The sequence below is a fragment of the Muntiacus reevesi genome, chromosome 2 (genome assembly GCF_963930625.1).
Source record: "Muntiacus reevesi chromosome 2, mMunRee1.1, whole genome shotgun sequence".
NCBI lineage: Eukaryota > Metazoa > Chordata > Mammalia > Artiodactyla > Cervidae > Muntiacus > Muntiacus reevesi.
In genome coordinates this window covers 139,884,877-139,896,907 of record NC_089250.1, presented here as the reverse complement: position 1 = coordinate 139,896,907, position 12,031 = coordinate 139,884,877, and the positions used below count along the sequence as shown (strand labels likewise).

Genomic DNA, 12,031 nt, shown 5'->3' with positions numbered 1-12,031 from the left:
AGGTACTGGTTATTAGACCATTTTAAAGATGAGCAAACTGGGGCACGGGGTTAAGTTATATGCACTCAAGTCAGGTTAGCATTTTTTTTTTTTTTTTTTAATGCCTAAGATTCCTTCCCAGCTCCCCTGATCCCTCAGAAGAATCAGAGGGCGCGCCAGGCCATATTCCGGCCCAGCCCGAGGCCGCCCAGGACAAAAAGGGTTACTGGGACTGCGCGCACGTTCTCGGCCAGAGATCCGCGGGCCCGCGCGCCCGGCTCACAATGCAGCGGGGCGGGGCGGCGGGGAGCTTCGTCGCCTGCCATTGGCGCACACGCCCCTTCCTGTCACTGCGGGGCCCGGCACCGCCCCCTAGCACCGCCCGCCGCTCAGGCACCGCCGGAGTGGACGGTTCCAGACGCATGCTAATGAGGGGGCGGCCGCCGCAGCCCATTGGCCAGCCGCGGAGTGTCGGTGAAGTCAGCGCCGAGTCCCAGAAAAACAGAGCGGGGCCAACTGCAGCGTGTAGTGCGAGTGGGGCAGGACGCGCGCCGCCGGCCCGCCAGCCCGGAGACCCGCAAGGTAAGCCCGCGCCAGCCGCCCCTTGGCCAGCGCTTGCTTGATCGCCAGCACCGGCGCCGTGGGCGTGCGCCAGCCCGGCCCCGGCGGGCGGCGCCTTTGTCTCACGCTCGGAGGAGGTGCGTTTAAAGGGCCAGCTGTTGGAAGGACTTGGGGGACCCCCTCCCCCAGAGCATCCCCCGTGGTCGCGGGGAAAAACGTGGCCCCCCTCGGTCGAACCCTCCTTCCTGCCTGGTTGGTGGATCCTCAGTTTTTAAGGGAAAGTTCCCCAGTGTGCCGGGGTTTGGGATATTCCAGATTTATTTATTAATTTTTTTGGTGGGTGGGGGGTACGTGCGATCATGGCCTCTGCAAGGAGGAGAACGTCCGCTTGCTTCAGGCTGGCTGCAATATGGGTGGGTGGAGGAGACATCAAAGCCCGAGTGGGTTTACGCTGTAAAGTGAAACTACCGAGGAGGGGCTCCTCTGCAGCAGCCAGAGGAAGAAGGAGGGAGCGAGCGGCAGGATGGAGGCTTCTCAGGTGTGTTCATTCATTAGCATCCCTCTGGAGGAGAGGGCGGCGGGAGGAGAGCAAGGACTTTCGGCCTGGCCTAGGACCCGCCAGAAGGAGCGGGTACGTGTGTGTGTGCCCGGGGACGCCGGTGCCTGCTCATCCGGCCATGCTTCTTCATCCTTCATCCCTCAGAGTGACTGGCAGCTTCTTGCTAGCCAGCTCCTCACCGAGATGAACAGAAAGCGACTCCTTTCTCCGGATTCCCTGGGCACCCCCGGCTCTCCGCTGGCTGCTTTCCGAGGTGGCTTCCTTGGTAAGCGCTAGCGCCATTCAAGATAGAGGGGGAAAGAAGCTTGAAATCATTACGTACCCCCCCCCCCCCACGAGGGAATGTGCTGTTGAATTCTGCATCCCCGTGCATCCGCTGTCTTAAGATGGCTTTGAAATTCACCAGTGCATGCTTTCCTCAGGCAGACAGAATTTATTACGCTATTACATTGCTACATAAAAGCAGAAAGGATCCCACTGAGTGTAGCTCGTTTTATCCAGACCCTGGATTTTCCCAGCATGTTCTGGCTGAGCCTTTGGATTTTTGTTGTAAACTGAGCACTGGGATGCCCCTCATGTCACAGGGCCGACCTGCCGAAATTGCCCGAATTGATTTCACCATCAATAGGAGGGAGGTTCATTTAGAGATAGCATGAAGTCTATCTAGCTTGTCAGGCCTCTGACATCACCCCTCCCTCCCCCCCCGCCCCGCCCCCCTGGGCGCCCTTTTTCTTTCCTAACTGAAGGCCAGGGAGGGCTTGTTTATCTCCAAGCCCCTTCTTGGTTTTTGAACTCTAGATTAAATTTTGTGTTTTTGATTGGAAAGGTGGCTTGGTGGTGATGGAAGAGAAGGGGGTGGAGCAGCCTCAGTGACAGAAAACACATGCTGAACGTTTGGGGACTCCAGATCTCCAGACCTTAGAGACATAGGTGAGGTTAATGACTGTCTATGGAGTCAGGGGAGGGTGTGTGTGTGTGTGTGTGTGTGTGTGTGTGTGTGTGTGTGGAGTCAGAGGGGTGTGTGTGTGTGTGTGTGTGTGTGTGTTGGCTGTGAGGGAGGGGAGGGGGAGGAGGAGGAGGATATTGCCAGCAATTTTCTGCCCCACCCTCTTGATGCTGCCTTAAATAGCTCCTTGCCATCAGAGCTCTGATGTTTCAGGCTCTTGGTGGGAGGGAAGGGCAGGGGAGGATTGGTCTGTTGATACCTCTGTCCTGGGCACTGTTAGAGTGTATGGTTAGGAAAGGGTTAGTTCTTCAGGGGTTGCAGAGAGCTCATTTCTCTGCTGGAGGGTGCTGAGTGGCACTATCTCTGGTGACTATCTCTGGTGACTATCTCTGGTGCAGGGTATTAACAGCTGAAAAGAGATGCTTTCTACCCCTAGGGTGAAGAGCTGGAAGGGTATTATCATCATCTGTTACACATCCACTGTCTGTTACACACCCACCCTCAGTTGGACCTTTCCTCCTGTCATCTCCTGTTTTATTCTAGTTGGAGAGTTTCTATGAACTTTTCTGAAGGTACTTGGAATATTGGAAGGTGAGGTGGGAGTTATCGGAAAGCAGATGCTTCTTAGTGTCAGAACAAAGAACTGTACGGGTCTCCGCTTCCCACTTCTCCAAAATAGAGTTCCATACAGATAGCAGAGTCTGGGGTTTTCTCTGCAGAGAATGAATGGGCAGGGTTCAGGGAGGAAAGCTTGTTAGGCAGTATTAGTAATCATCTGGCCATCCAAACTTAGCTCTGTTCTGCTTCCCTGGACTTGGAGATAGATTTGTTGTAGAGAGAACTCAGTGGTAATTTGGGGTTTAATCTGTCTCTTTGAAAAAGGAAACGGATGGTCTCTAAAAGCTTTGATGAAAGTCCTCTGGGCCAGAAGCAGGACCTCTGGCTTTGATCTGGGCATAGATCTGCGCTGGGCTTTGCGTTCGTGGTTTCTGCTCTCTGGGCCTCTGCCCTTGTTGGGAAAGTGGAGGGCTTAGAAGTAGATTATTTTCTAGGGTTCCCGACACATAATTGTTCTTAGAGTCACAAGACAGTTTTCGATGGCATTTCTAGATTCTTTTCTGTTTGCTAAGCTGATGTTAAATTCACAGTATTGCTCGATGGCATGAAAGAAACATTCCAGGACTCACACTTCAGTTGGATATTCAGATTCATCTGTTCCTTGATTAGTGTGATTGGGGGAGGCTTTGCTGTATCTAAGTAATTTAGAGCTGGAATAGCTCAGAGAGAGGTACAGCCCCTCAGTGTGGGGGGTTGGTTGAGGGGACACTAGCTGGGGTGACAGAATGCTGAGGAAAGGGAATTTCTATAATTCATTCTCTCTCCCTGTGTATGTTTAATTCACTGCTTTATTTATGGTTATACAGGTGGGTGTTTGAATATTTAGGACCTGAGAGTTGGACAAGACCTCTGTGGTTGCCAGGTTCATCCCCCTCACTGGGGAATTTGAGGGGCTGGGTGGCTTGGCTGTTTGTTCAAGGTCAAACAGCTAGCATGATACAGGGCTGGGCAGAAACTGAGGTGGATTGACTCTAGGTTTTGTGTTCTAAATATACCTCCTATGCCCCCTCCTCCTCTGAGAGCAGTGATACTAAGACAAGGGTAGAGAAGAGCAAGGAGAGATTAGGGGCAGAAGGGGGAGATCGGGGAAACAGAACAGGTAGGAGGTTGGGGGCTGGTCGGGGAAGGAAGGGGAAAACATAGACACCTGACTTGGGAGTCAGTCCCCTGGGATCTCTCTGTTGACCCTCAGCTTGCAGTGTTTGGTTTCAGAGCCAACTCAGCCCTTTGAAGCCAGTGGGGCAGGCAGAACTTGAACATGTGGAAAGTCAAATGTGCTGGGAGTGATGCTGGAGAATGCTGAGGTGGGAACCCGTTCTGCTGAAGTACCAGTTCTGGGTTTTTTTGTTTTTTTTTTTTCTTTTTAAACACGAAACTAAAAAGTTTTCCATGGAATTTCTTTTCAATGCAAACAGCGTTTTCTCCTGTCTCTCACTGGTGCTTTGTACATTTTCTGAGATGGTGATTTGTGTTAAATATCTCCCTTTGTAGAGGAGATACTTGGAGGTAAATGATTTGCTGGACTGTGGCTCCTCTGGAGGGAGCTTCTGGCTCTTGACCTGAGATAAGCCTCAGAATGTTTAAATGAGCAATTAAAGAGCTGTGAACAGTGGTTAGCCAGATTAGTGACCATTCGAAGGCAAGGATAAAAGGCGATAATACTTTGAAGTCTATAGCCCAAGCCTACCCTGGCACATGCAGTGTCATTTATTTTGGCCTAGGAAGTGTCTCTATGAATCCTTTAGTTGTTCCTTCTTTTTGTGTGTGGTTATTCATGTCTGTCTGTCCTTGTGTCTTGCTGTCTTCCCGTCCTTTTTCTCCCATACCCCCATCTATCCATTTCTTTTTCTCTCCTCCTACTGTATCTTTTTCTTTGATCTCCTCTCCCATCTTTTATTTTCTGTCAATGGCATAACTGTAATTGTAATATATTTAAGGTGTTATTAAAATCTCCTCCTCTGAAATCAGTTGAGTTCACTTTTTTTGAATGTGTGTATGCATTTTACACACACACACACAAAACCAAACCCAATTAAATTGCTTTTTACTTCTGTGTGGTCTTCCATTGAGATATATATATATATATATATTTCTTTTTTTTTTTTTCCCTAATCTGATCCTCTTCTGTGGTCAGTAGTGGGTCTTTACAGAAAAAAAAATTTCCCAGTTCACTGTCACATGGATATTATTGTTTTTATAACAAAAACAGCTACAACGATAGAAAAAGTTTCCACCCTTGTTTGTGGACACAAGGGACACCCTCTCCCAAGAGATGTGCCCTATTTCTTGACTTCCTTCCATGGGAAGAGTGTCTGTAATATATTCTCTAACAGAGGCCTGTGCTATAAGGGGTCGGAGGTGCTGATGGTCGAATTGGGGTTTTATCAGTGATCCTGGTGTTCTTTAGAGGCGGGATGGGAGAAAGATGGACAGGCTTATGACTGAGAGAAGATATGTTGGAAACATTCAGTGTGGTAGTTTTTTTTGTTTCCCCAGGCAGAGCTAAGTCACCCAGCAATAGCAGGACCCAAACCACTTTGGAAAAGAATGAGAAGCTCCTCAACTTTCCCATTCATGTTGGGACCCAACACAGGGAGGGTAGGCAGCCCTTGAGAGGTTGCTGGTGTAAAGTCCCAGGTGCTTTGATGGAGGCATACAATGGCACTTTAACCTTTCTTCTGATTCTTGTAATAATTATAGAGAAGGTTGAATCTTGATGCTCAGCGGTCAGCAGATAGCTTAGTGTCTACAGTGGGACTCTCAAACAAGAAGTCATCAGTTTTTATGTTAAAAATTCACATGAGTTTTGTCTTCTGTAATACATCTGTGCTGGTTTTAGTGTAAAAGCATTTAAAATACTTCACTGTTGGGTACAGTTGATGTACCAGGAAAACATTGTGTTTGGGGTCTTCTCTTGTCCATACCAGCCCTAAATATGCACAGCAAGTCCCAGAGTCAGAGAAGCCAGCAGTGGGGCAGGTGTCACACCTGTGGTGTTGGGAACTGTCCACCCAGCTTTTCCTGCTGACTCTGCAAGACCCACTGATGTGCCATGATTCAGAACTGTTTCATGTTCCCCCTGGTCTTTGATCCCTCTCCAGAAGGCCTGTTTCTCCTTTGCCTGGTGAACGCCTACTCCTTTCAGATGTCCTCACATCTCAAAGAGGTGCTTTCTTCCCGTGATTGCCTATCGGCAGTAGCCGGGGCCCTGTTTTCTCTACCGAATTATGAGCTCTGGCAAGAGAGAATTTGTGTTTCAGCTCTTTTAAAATTAAAATTTAATTTGTATCAGAGTCACATATATGACTTTAAAAGTCAAGTAACACTGCAAGGCTTAGGAAGAAGGCTGTGGATCATCCTGATAATCCACTCCCCAGGGCTAGTCACGGAACTTGATTTTCTGTTGCTGCAGGAAAAAATTGCCACCAATGTAGTGGCTTGAAAGCTCTCTGGCTTAGAAGTCCGAAAGGGTCTCACTGGGTGAAAGTCAAGATGGTGCCGGGGCTGCATTCTCTTCCTTGCGTCTTCCACTTTCTGGAGGCCGCCTTCATTCCTTGGCTCATGGCCCCCTTTCAACATCTTCCAAGCCAGCAATGGCCAGTTGAGTACTTCGTTCATCACTAACCTTCTAAGATAGTCACACCTTCCTGACTCCCTTCCCCCTCCCTTTTCCACTTTTAAGGACCCTGTGGTTACTTTGGGTTCACCTGGATAATCTAGGATAATCTCCCTGTTTGAAGTTCATTTGATTAGCAGTCTTACTTCCACTTGCAGCCTTAATTCCCCTTTGCCATGTATTGATACCATGTTTGTGGGTTCGGGGATTAGGATATGGGCATCTTCATCTTGGAGGGGCCTGCCCTTTGCCTACCATAGTCACTTCCAGGCCTTTTAGCTGTTTCTGCTGATAGTACTATTGTCCTGCTGTGGATTAGAGGAGCCCTTATTCCCCTCTTCTCTCTTCTCCCCACATGCTTGGTTTCCTTCATGTCCTCCCAGTGTGGTCTATCACAGTTTTTTGTTACACTGATAGTCAATACTTATATTATTTTGACTGTGTAAATAGAGTTCCTGGCTGAGCCTTATAGTTGTACTGTAATGAAATTTCTTGTACATTTTTTTGAGTTAATAATTGCTTTTTTCCTATTTATTTAGTTTCCTTTGTGGTTATTACTGATTCCCAGAGTTTGAGAGGCTTTTGAAAACCTCTCTGTTTTATACATGTGTTCCTTTTTCTTTCACTGCAGTCTTTTTTCCCTTGGAGGTCTCACTCCCAGAGGCCTCACTTGCTCCCCTTTATTCCGAGCTGACTGACTTCTAGGCCTAGGGCATGACTTGTCCTGGGGATTCCCTCACTTTACTCTGGTTGGAGCCTCCGTTTCCTGTTTCTTGATTTATTCCTTAGGAGTTTCTGAGAGAGGGTCTGTACAGGTCAGTCACCTCAAACTTGCTTGTCTGAACTGTTCTTATTCTGCATTCACATTTGATTGGTGGTTTGATCTGTTTAGAATTTTAGGTTGAAAGCCATTTTCCCTTAGAATTTTGAAGGCATGGCTCCACTGTCTCCTAGGTTCCAATATTGATGTCAAAATTTGGATGCTATTTTGATTCTTGATCATTTATGGATAACCTTTTTTTTTTTTGCTGGAAATTTTAGGATTCTTTCCCTTTCCCTGTGTTTGGATTGTTCTTGCTTTGAAAATTATTATGCTGAGTCCTTGTTGTGTTCTTTTGATCTGAAGACTCACACTTTTCATTTTGGGGACATTTTCTTATATTTTTCTCTGTTAATTTCCTTTTGTCCTTTTTCTTGTTTTGTCTTTGGAACTCCCATTACTTAGATGTTGGACATCCTGGGTCAAGTTTGTAACTTTAAAATCTTTTATTGTTTTTCATTTTACTTTTGTTTTACCTCTTGAGAGACATCATCAGCTTTATCTTTAATAATCCTTTTGAATTTTTAATTTATGCTTTCATGGTTTTGCTTGAAACATTTTTGCATGTTTTACTTTCTACAATTTCCTAGTTTTCCGAAGACTCATTTTTCTTTTTTTTTTCCTAAATAGCATCTTGTTCTTGCTTCATGGGTGCAGTGAATTTACTTATATATGTTGTGTTTTGTTTGTTTTTGCTGTTTTTCTGCTTCTCCTGTGTTTTCTTTGTTTCTGTCAAGTCCCTTTTTCTGCTTCTTTTGGTTACTATATTTCCCATTGGAACCATCTTTCCATGCATGCTGATCCCTGACGGTTTATATTTTAAAAGTGGACACCAAGATGCTGACTGGGGATCTGTGGGACAAGGAAGCGGGCTTGTGAACCTCATTGTAGGGTCATTCAGTAGAGAGCCTCCCCTATTTTCACTGGAGACACCTAGATATCAGTGTCTGTAGATCTTTTCTTGGGGAATGTTGGGTGTTCCTGGAGAGGAGTGTGCCTAGGGGGTGTAACAGGCTGTGTGTTGTTCCTTCTAGGAGCCTTGATGGGGAAGGAGGCAGGGTACCCTGGTTGGTATGCAGACTTTCACTCTGTCCGTCTGTTTCCCGAAAGTTGCTCCCCGCTTTCCCTACCACCTTCAGCTGTATCTCTCCCTCAGCTGTGTCTGAATCTGAATCAGAGTCTGGTGTAATTTGTCTAAACTGTGATCCTTCACGTCCTGCTGGCCCAGGGAGGGAGGTCGCCAGACTGAGCAGATTGAAGGAGGGACCCTGGAGCCTGATTGCTCCCTGCGCCGGCTTTCAGCAGGCTCCCCTCTTCCTAGTCCCTTCCCCAGTCCTTGGTTCACCCCTCCCTTCCCGCGCCTTCTCCTGTTTTTGTGGCCTAAGCACCGTTTGTTCAGTGGTTTTCTACCCTGCTTGAACTCAGCAGAGCAGATGAAGCAGAAACCTGAATCAGTGACTGCCTGGCAATTGTCTCTCTGTCTTTCAGAATTCTGTTAACATATCTCATCAGCCATTGTCTCCTTTCCATTAAAAAGCAGATTCCTCTGCTGTCCTTTTCGTGGGGTTCTGGGAGAGCAAAGATAAATGTGGGTGTTTTGATCTGACTAGGAGTTTGTTTCATCTCTTTTTCCAAGCCTCTAAACAGGCACCTGATACATGGTATATTCCCAAGAAATGTTATGATTGGACGCATGTTTCTAAGATGCTATGCATACAGCAACTCCTCAGATTTCAAGAGAGTCCCCAACATACCATCGTACAAAAATGTATCCATTGTTTATCCTGAGATGGATGTGATAACAAGCAGCGGGCAGATCCTGCCTCCCTCCCCATGAGGGGTCAGATAAGAAGCACTGTGAGATGGATTATAGACTGTTGGGCGGGTAAATGACCTGCCTGTCACTACCTACCTGGGTCACCTTGAGCAGTCACTTAACTTGTCTGTATTGTAGTTTCCTCAGCCTTCAGTTGAGCTGTTGGTCAAAATTTGATTCAGTTCATTGCCCTGAGTGCCTGCCTGCCGTGTGTGAACCACAGTGCAGGGTCCCTCCGGGTATCTCTTTAGTTCAGTATTTTGTACATGTGTCTGTTACAGCATGTGTCACACTGAATTGATCGTGTTTGATTTATATGTCTTTCTCCTGTTCTAGTTCAATGACTTGTATGGGGTAAGTAGTCTGCAGATTTCATCTCTTACTCTTTCTAGATGTGGGCTCTTGGTGAGGGCTGCATGGAGCTGTCTTAGTTATCTCCTGTGTCTGCTGCAGTCCTCAGCTCATAGGAGATGTGTGCAAACTTAGATTTTTCCACTTAGAAAGCGTACATCAAGGAGATATGAAAATGTGAGTTGCTCTGCCAGGATCCCCAAACCTTGTTTGCAGAATGAGCCTCACTGGTTGGGAGTTTAGCTGTATATGCCCTGGCTCGCTCATGGAGAGGGGGGAAGTGAATGCATTAAGTCAGCGGAGACAGCAGTCCTGGGCCATAGCCCTGACAGTAGGGGATTGTTCCCCCAAACAGATCTTAGTCATGTAGTTGTTTAACCAGCCTCATAGTGAACTAAGATTTGTACTCATACTAATTAAGAAAATGAATTAGAGATATTATCCTGTATTTATAGTGTTTAAAAATGTTTAAGTGCTATCTCATAACTTATTTTAGTTTTCCCAGACCTGTGAGCTGAAGTGCCAGGATGAGTAAGTGGAAATTTCAGGAAGATAGATTTATTTCTGTTAAACCTTTAGAAGACTTGGCTCTATAGTTTTTCATCTTGAGAGCCTCTCCCTCCTGATCTGCTTTGGGAAGCCTGAGCTCCTGGTCAAGCTGAGGCTAGATGCCCAGTGGGCAGGGAACCTGAACAATCGATGCTTGTGTGGCAGTGAAGTTATGGCACCTGAAAAGCGCTTTGCTTTTGATTTGTTCAACAAATAGTTACTGAGCTCCAACCACAGGCTGTGCTAGGGTCTGTCGCTCAGTTTTGTCTGACTCTTTGCGATCCCGTGGACTGTGGCCTACCAGGCTCCTCCGTCCATGGGATTCTCCAGGCAAGAATACTGGAGTGGGTTGCCATTTCCTTCTCCAGAGGATCTTCCCGACCCAGGGATCGAACCTGGGTCTCCTACATTGCAGGCAGATGCTTTAACCTCTGAGCCACCAGGGAAGCTATTCTGTGACCATAGCAGTGAGCAAAGAGAAATGGCAGCCGGTATCCTAGAATTTAGAGACTAGAGTTGAACTTTCCTTATGGTAGCCACTAGCCACGTGCGACTCTCTAAGGTGAAATTAACTAAAAACTCATCACTTATTCGTGTTCAACTCTTTGTGACCCCATGGACTATATAGGCTGTCAGGCTCCTCTATCCATGGAACTCTCCAGGCAAGAATACTGGAGTGGGCTACTAAAATGAACTACAATGTACAGTTCAGTTTCTCGGTCACACTAGCTGCATTTCAAGTGTTCCATAGCCACGTGAGACCAATGGCTGCCCTGTGGACAGCCCAGACCAGGTGTCTGTGATCAGCCTTGCTTCACATGCCTCTGAGGCACAGAAAGGCCATTAGTTTAAGGTCTTGCAGCTGCATGGGCCTGAGCTGGAGCTTGGCTCTCCTCTTCTGGAAGTGAGGTCAGGGAGCAGAGTGATGAAGGGGGTGACCTCTGTGCTCAGGCTGCCTGGGTCCCCATCCTCGCTCTATAAGTTATGCATCTGTACCTCAGTTGCCTCACCTGTAAAATGGAGAAAAATAATAGTGCCCACTTTACAGGATTGTACAAGTCTTTAGAGCTGTGCCTGACACATAGTCATCACTCTAATGCTGGTGGCTGCATTAATGAGAATGAGTCAGAAGTTACCAGTAGTGTCAAGGGGGTGTTTTCAAACGTGGAGTTGAAAAAGAACGTTGGCCAGTGAAGCTGTGTTTGTAGAGCTGACCAACCATCTGGAGAGGGACATAGAACTGAGTATTTCTAAGCCTCTACGGTCATGTGAGCTGATGTGAAAATGCCAGCATGTTCATGAAGCCCCAATACTGGTCACTGGTACTCAGAGCAAGAATCCTTTTGATGTCCCCTTCCTCCTGGTCTGCTTCTACCGATAACCCTTTCTCCTGTCCCCACACATTCCTCCCTGCTCCCGCCACCCCCACCCGACATCTCCCCCTTGGAAGGATGAGGTCACAGATGTTGACCATCACCCATGGAGCAGAGGGGTGTGCCAAAGGAGTGCAGAAGAGAAAAGGGACAGGCCCAGATGATTTAGTGGCTGGGATCCTGGTCTTTTCTTGGAAGTTTCTATCCCTTGGTGGTTTGCATTCCCACTATAGCTCAGGCTTGCAGGCAGGTCCATCTGATATCCATCCAGCCCATTTCACTGGATGAAGAGAGAGAGAGCTTTGCTATTAGCCCCAGGGACAGGAGGGTGCCCATTTGTGAGGTGAGTCCTGCTTACATGTGGAACTTTTGTTTAAGATGTACTTTAATAACCACAGTCTCTTTGTACTCATTAAACAAATACCAGTGAACAGTGTAGACATAGGCCCCGCCCTCCTCGAATTTATTTCCTCATTAACACCCAGAGGGTTGGGCTCTTGTCTTCCCCAGCTGGCGTTCCAGTTTGTTTTAGGTTTTGAGTAGGAAGGTTTTGGATGACAAGTGTGTGGGGCGTTGGGGGAGTGAGGATGCTCTAGACGTGCATATAACCCACGTGGCAGGTAGCAGAGAGAGGCCAGTGATGGACCTGAAGTCAGGCGTGTAGTCGTGACCGACCCAGGAATGACTGTGAGGAGTCTGTTCCTGGCAACCTGGATTCTCAACATGGCATAACGATGCTGCCTGAGTTCCAACACCAGTGAGCAGTATTGACTACTGTACCTTAACCTGTACTTGGCTCTGCCCATGTCAGCCCCATGTGGGCCTTGACTTTTCATCATCAGA

General features: G+C 47.3%; 1 protein-coding gene across 1 annotated transcript in view; it reads left to right on the top strand.

Moving 5' to 3' along the window:
- Nucleotides 1–525: 525 nt before the first annotated feature.
- Nucleotides 526–12,031, top strand: part of SORBS1 (sorbin and SH3 domain containing 1) — a 234,492-nt gene continuing 222,986 nt past the window's right edge. The window contains exon 1 of the mRNA XM_065922955.1: nt 526–561. The gene's annotated coding sequence lies outside the window, so the exon portion shown is untranslated. The remainder of the gene's footprint in view (nt 562–12,031) is intronic.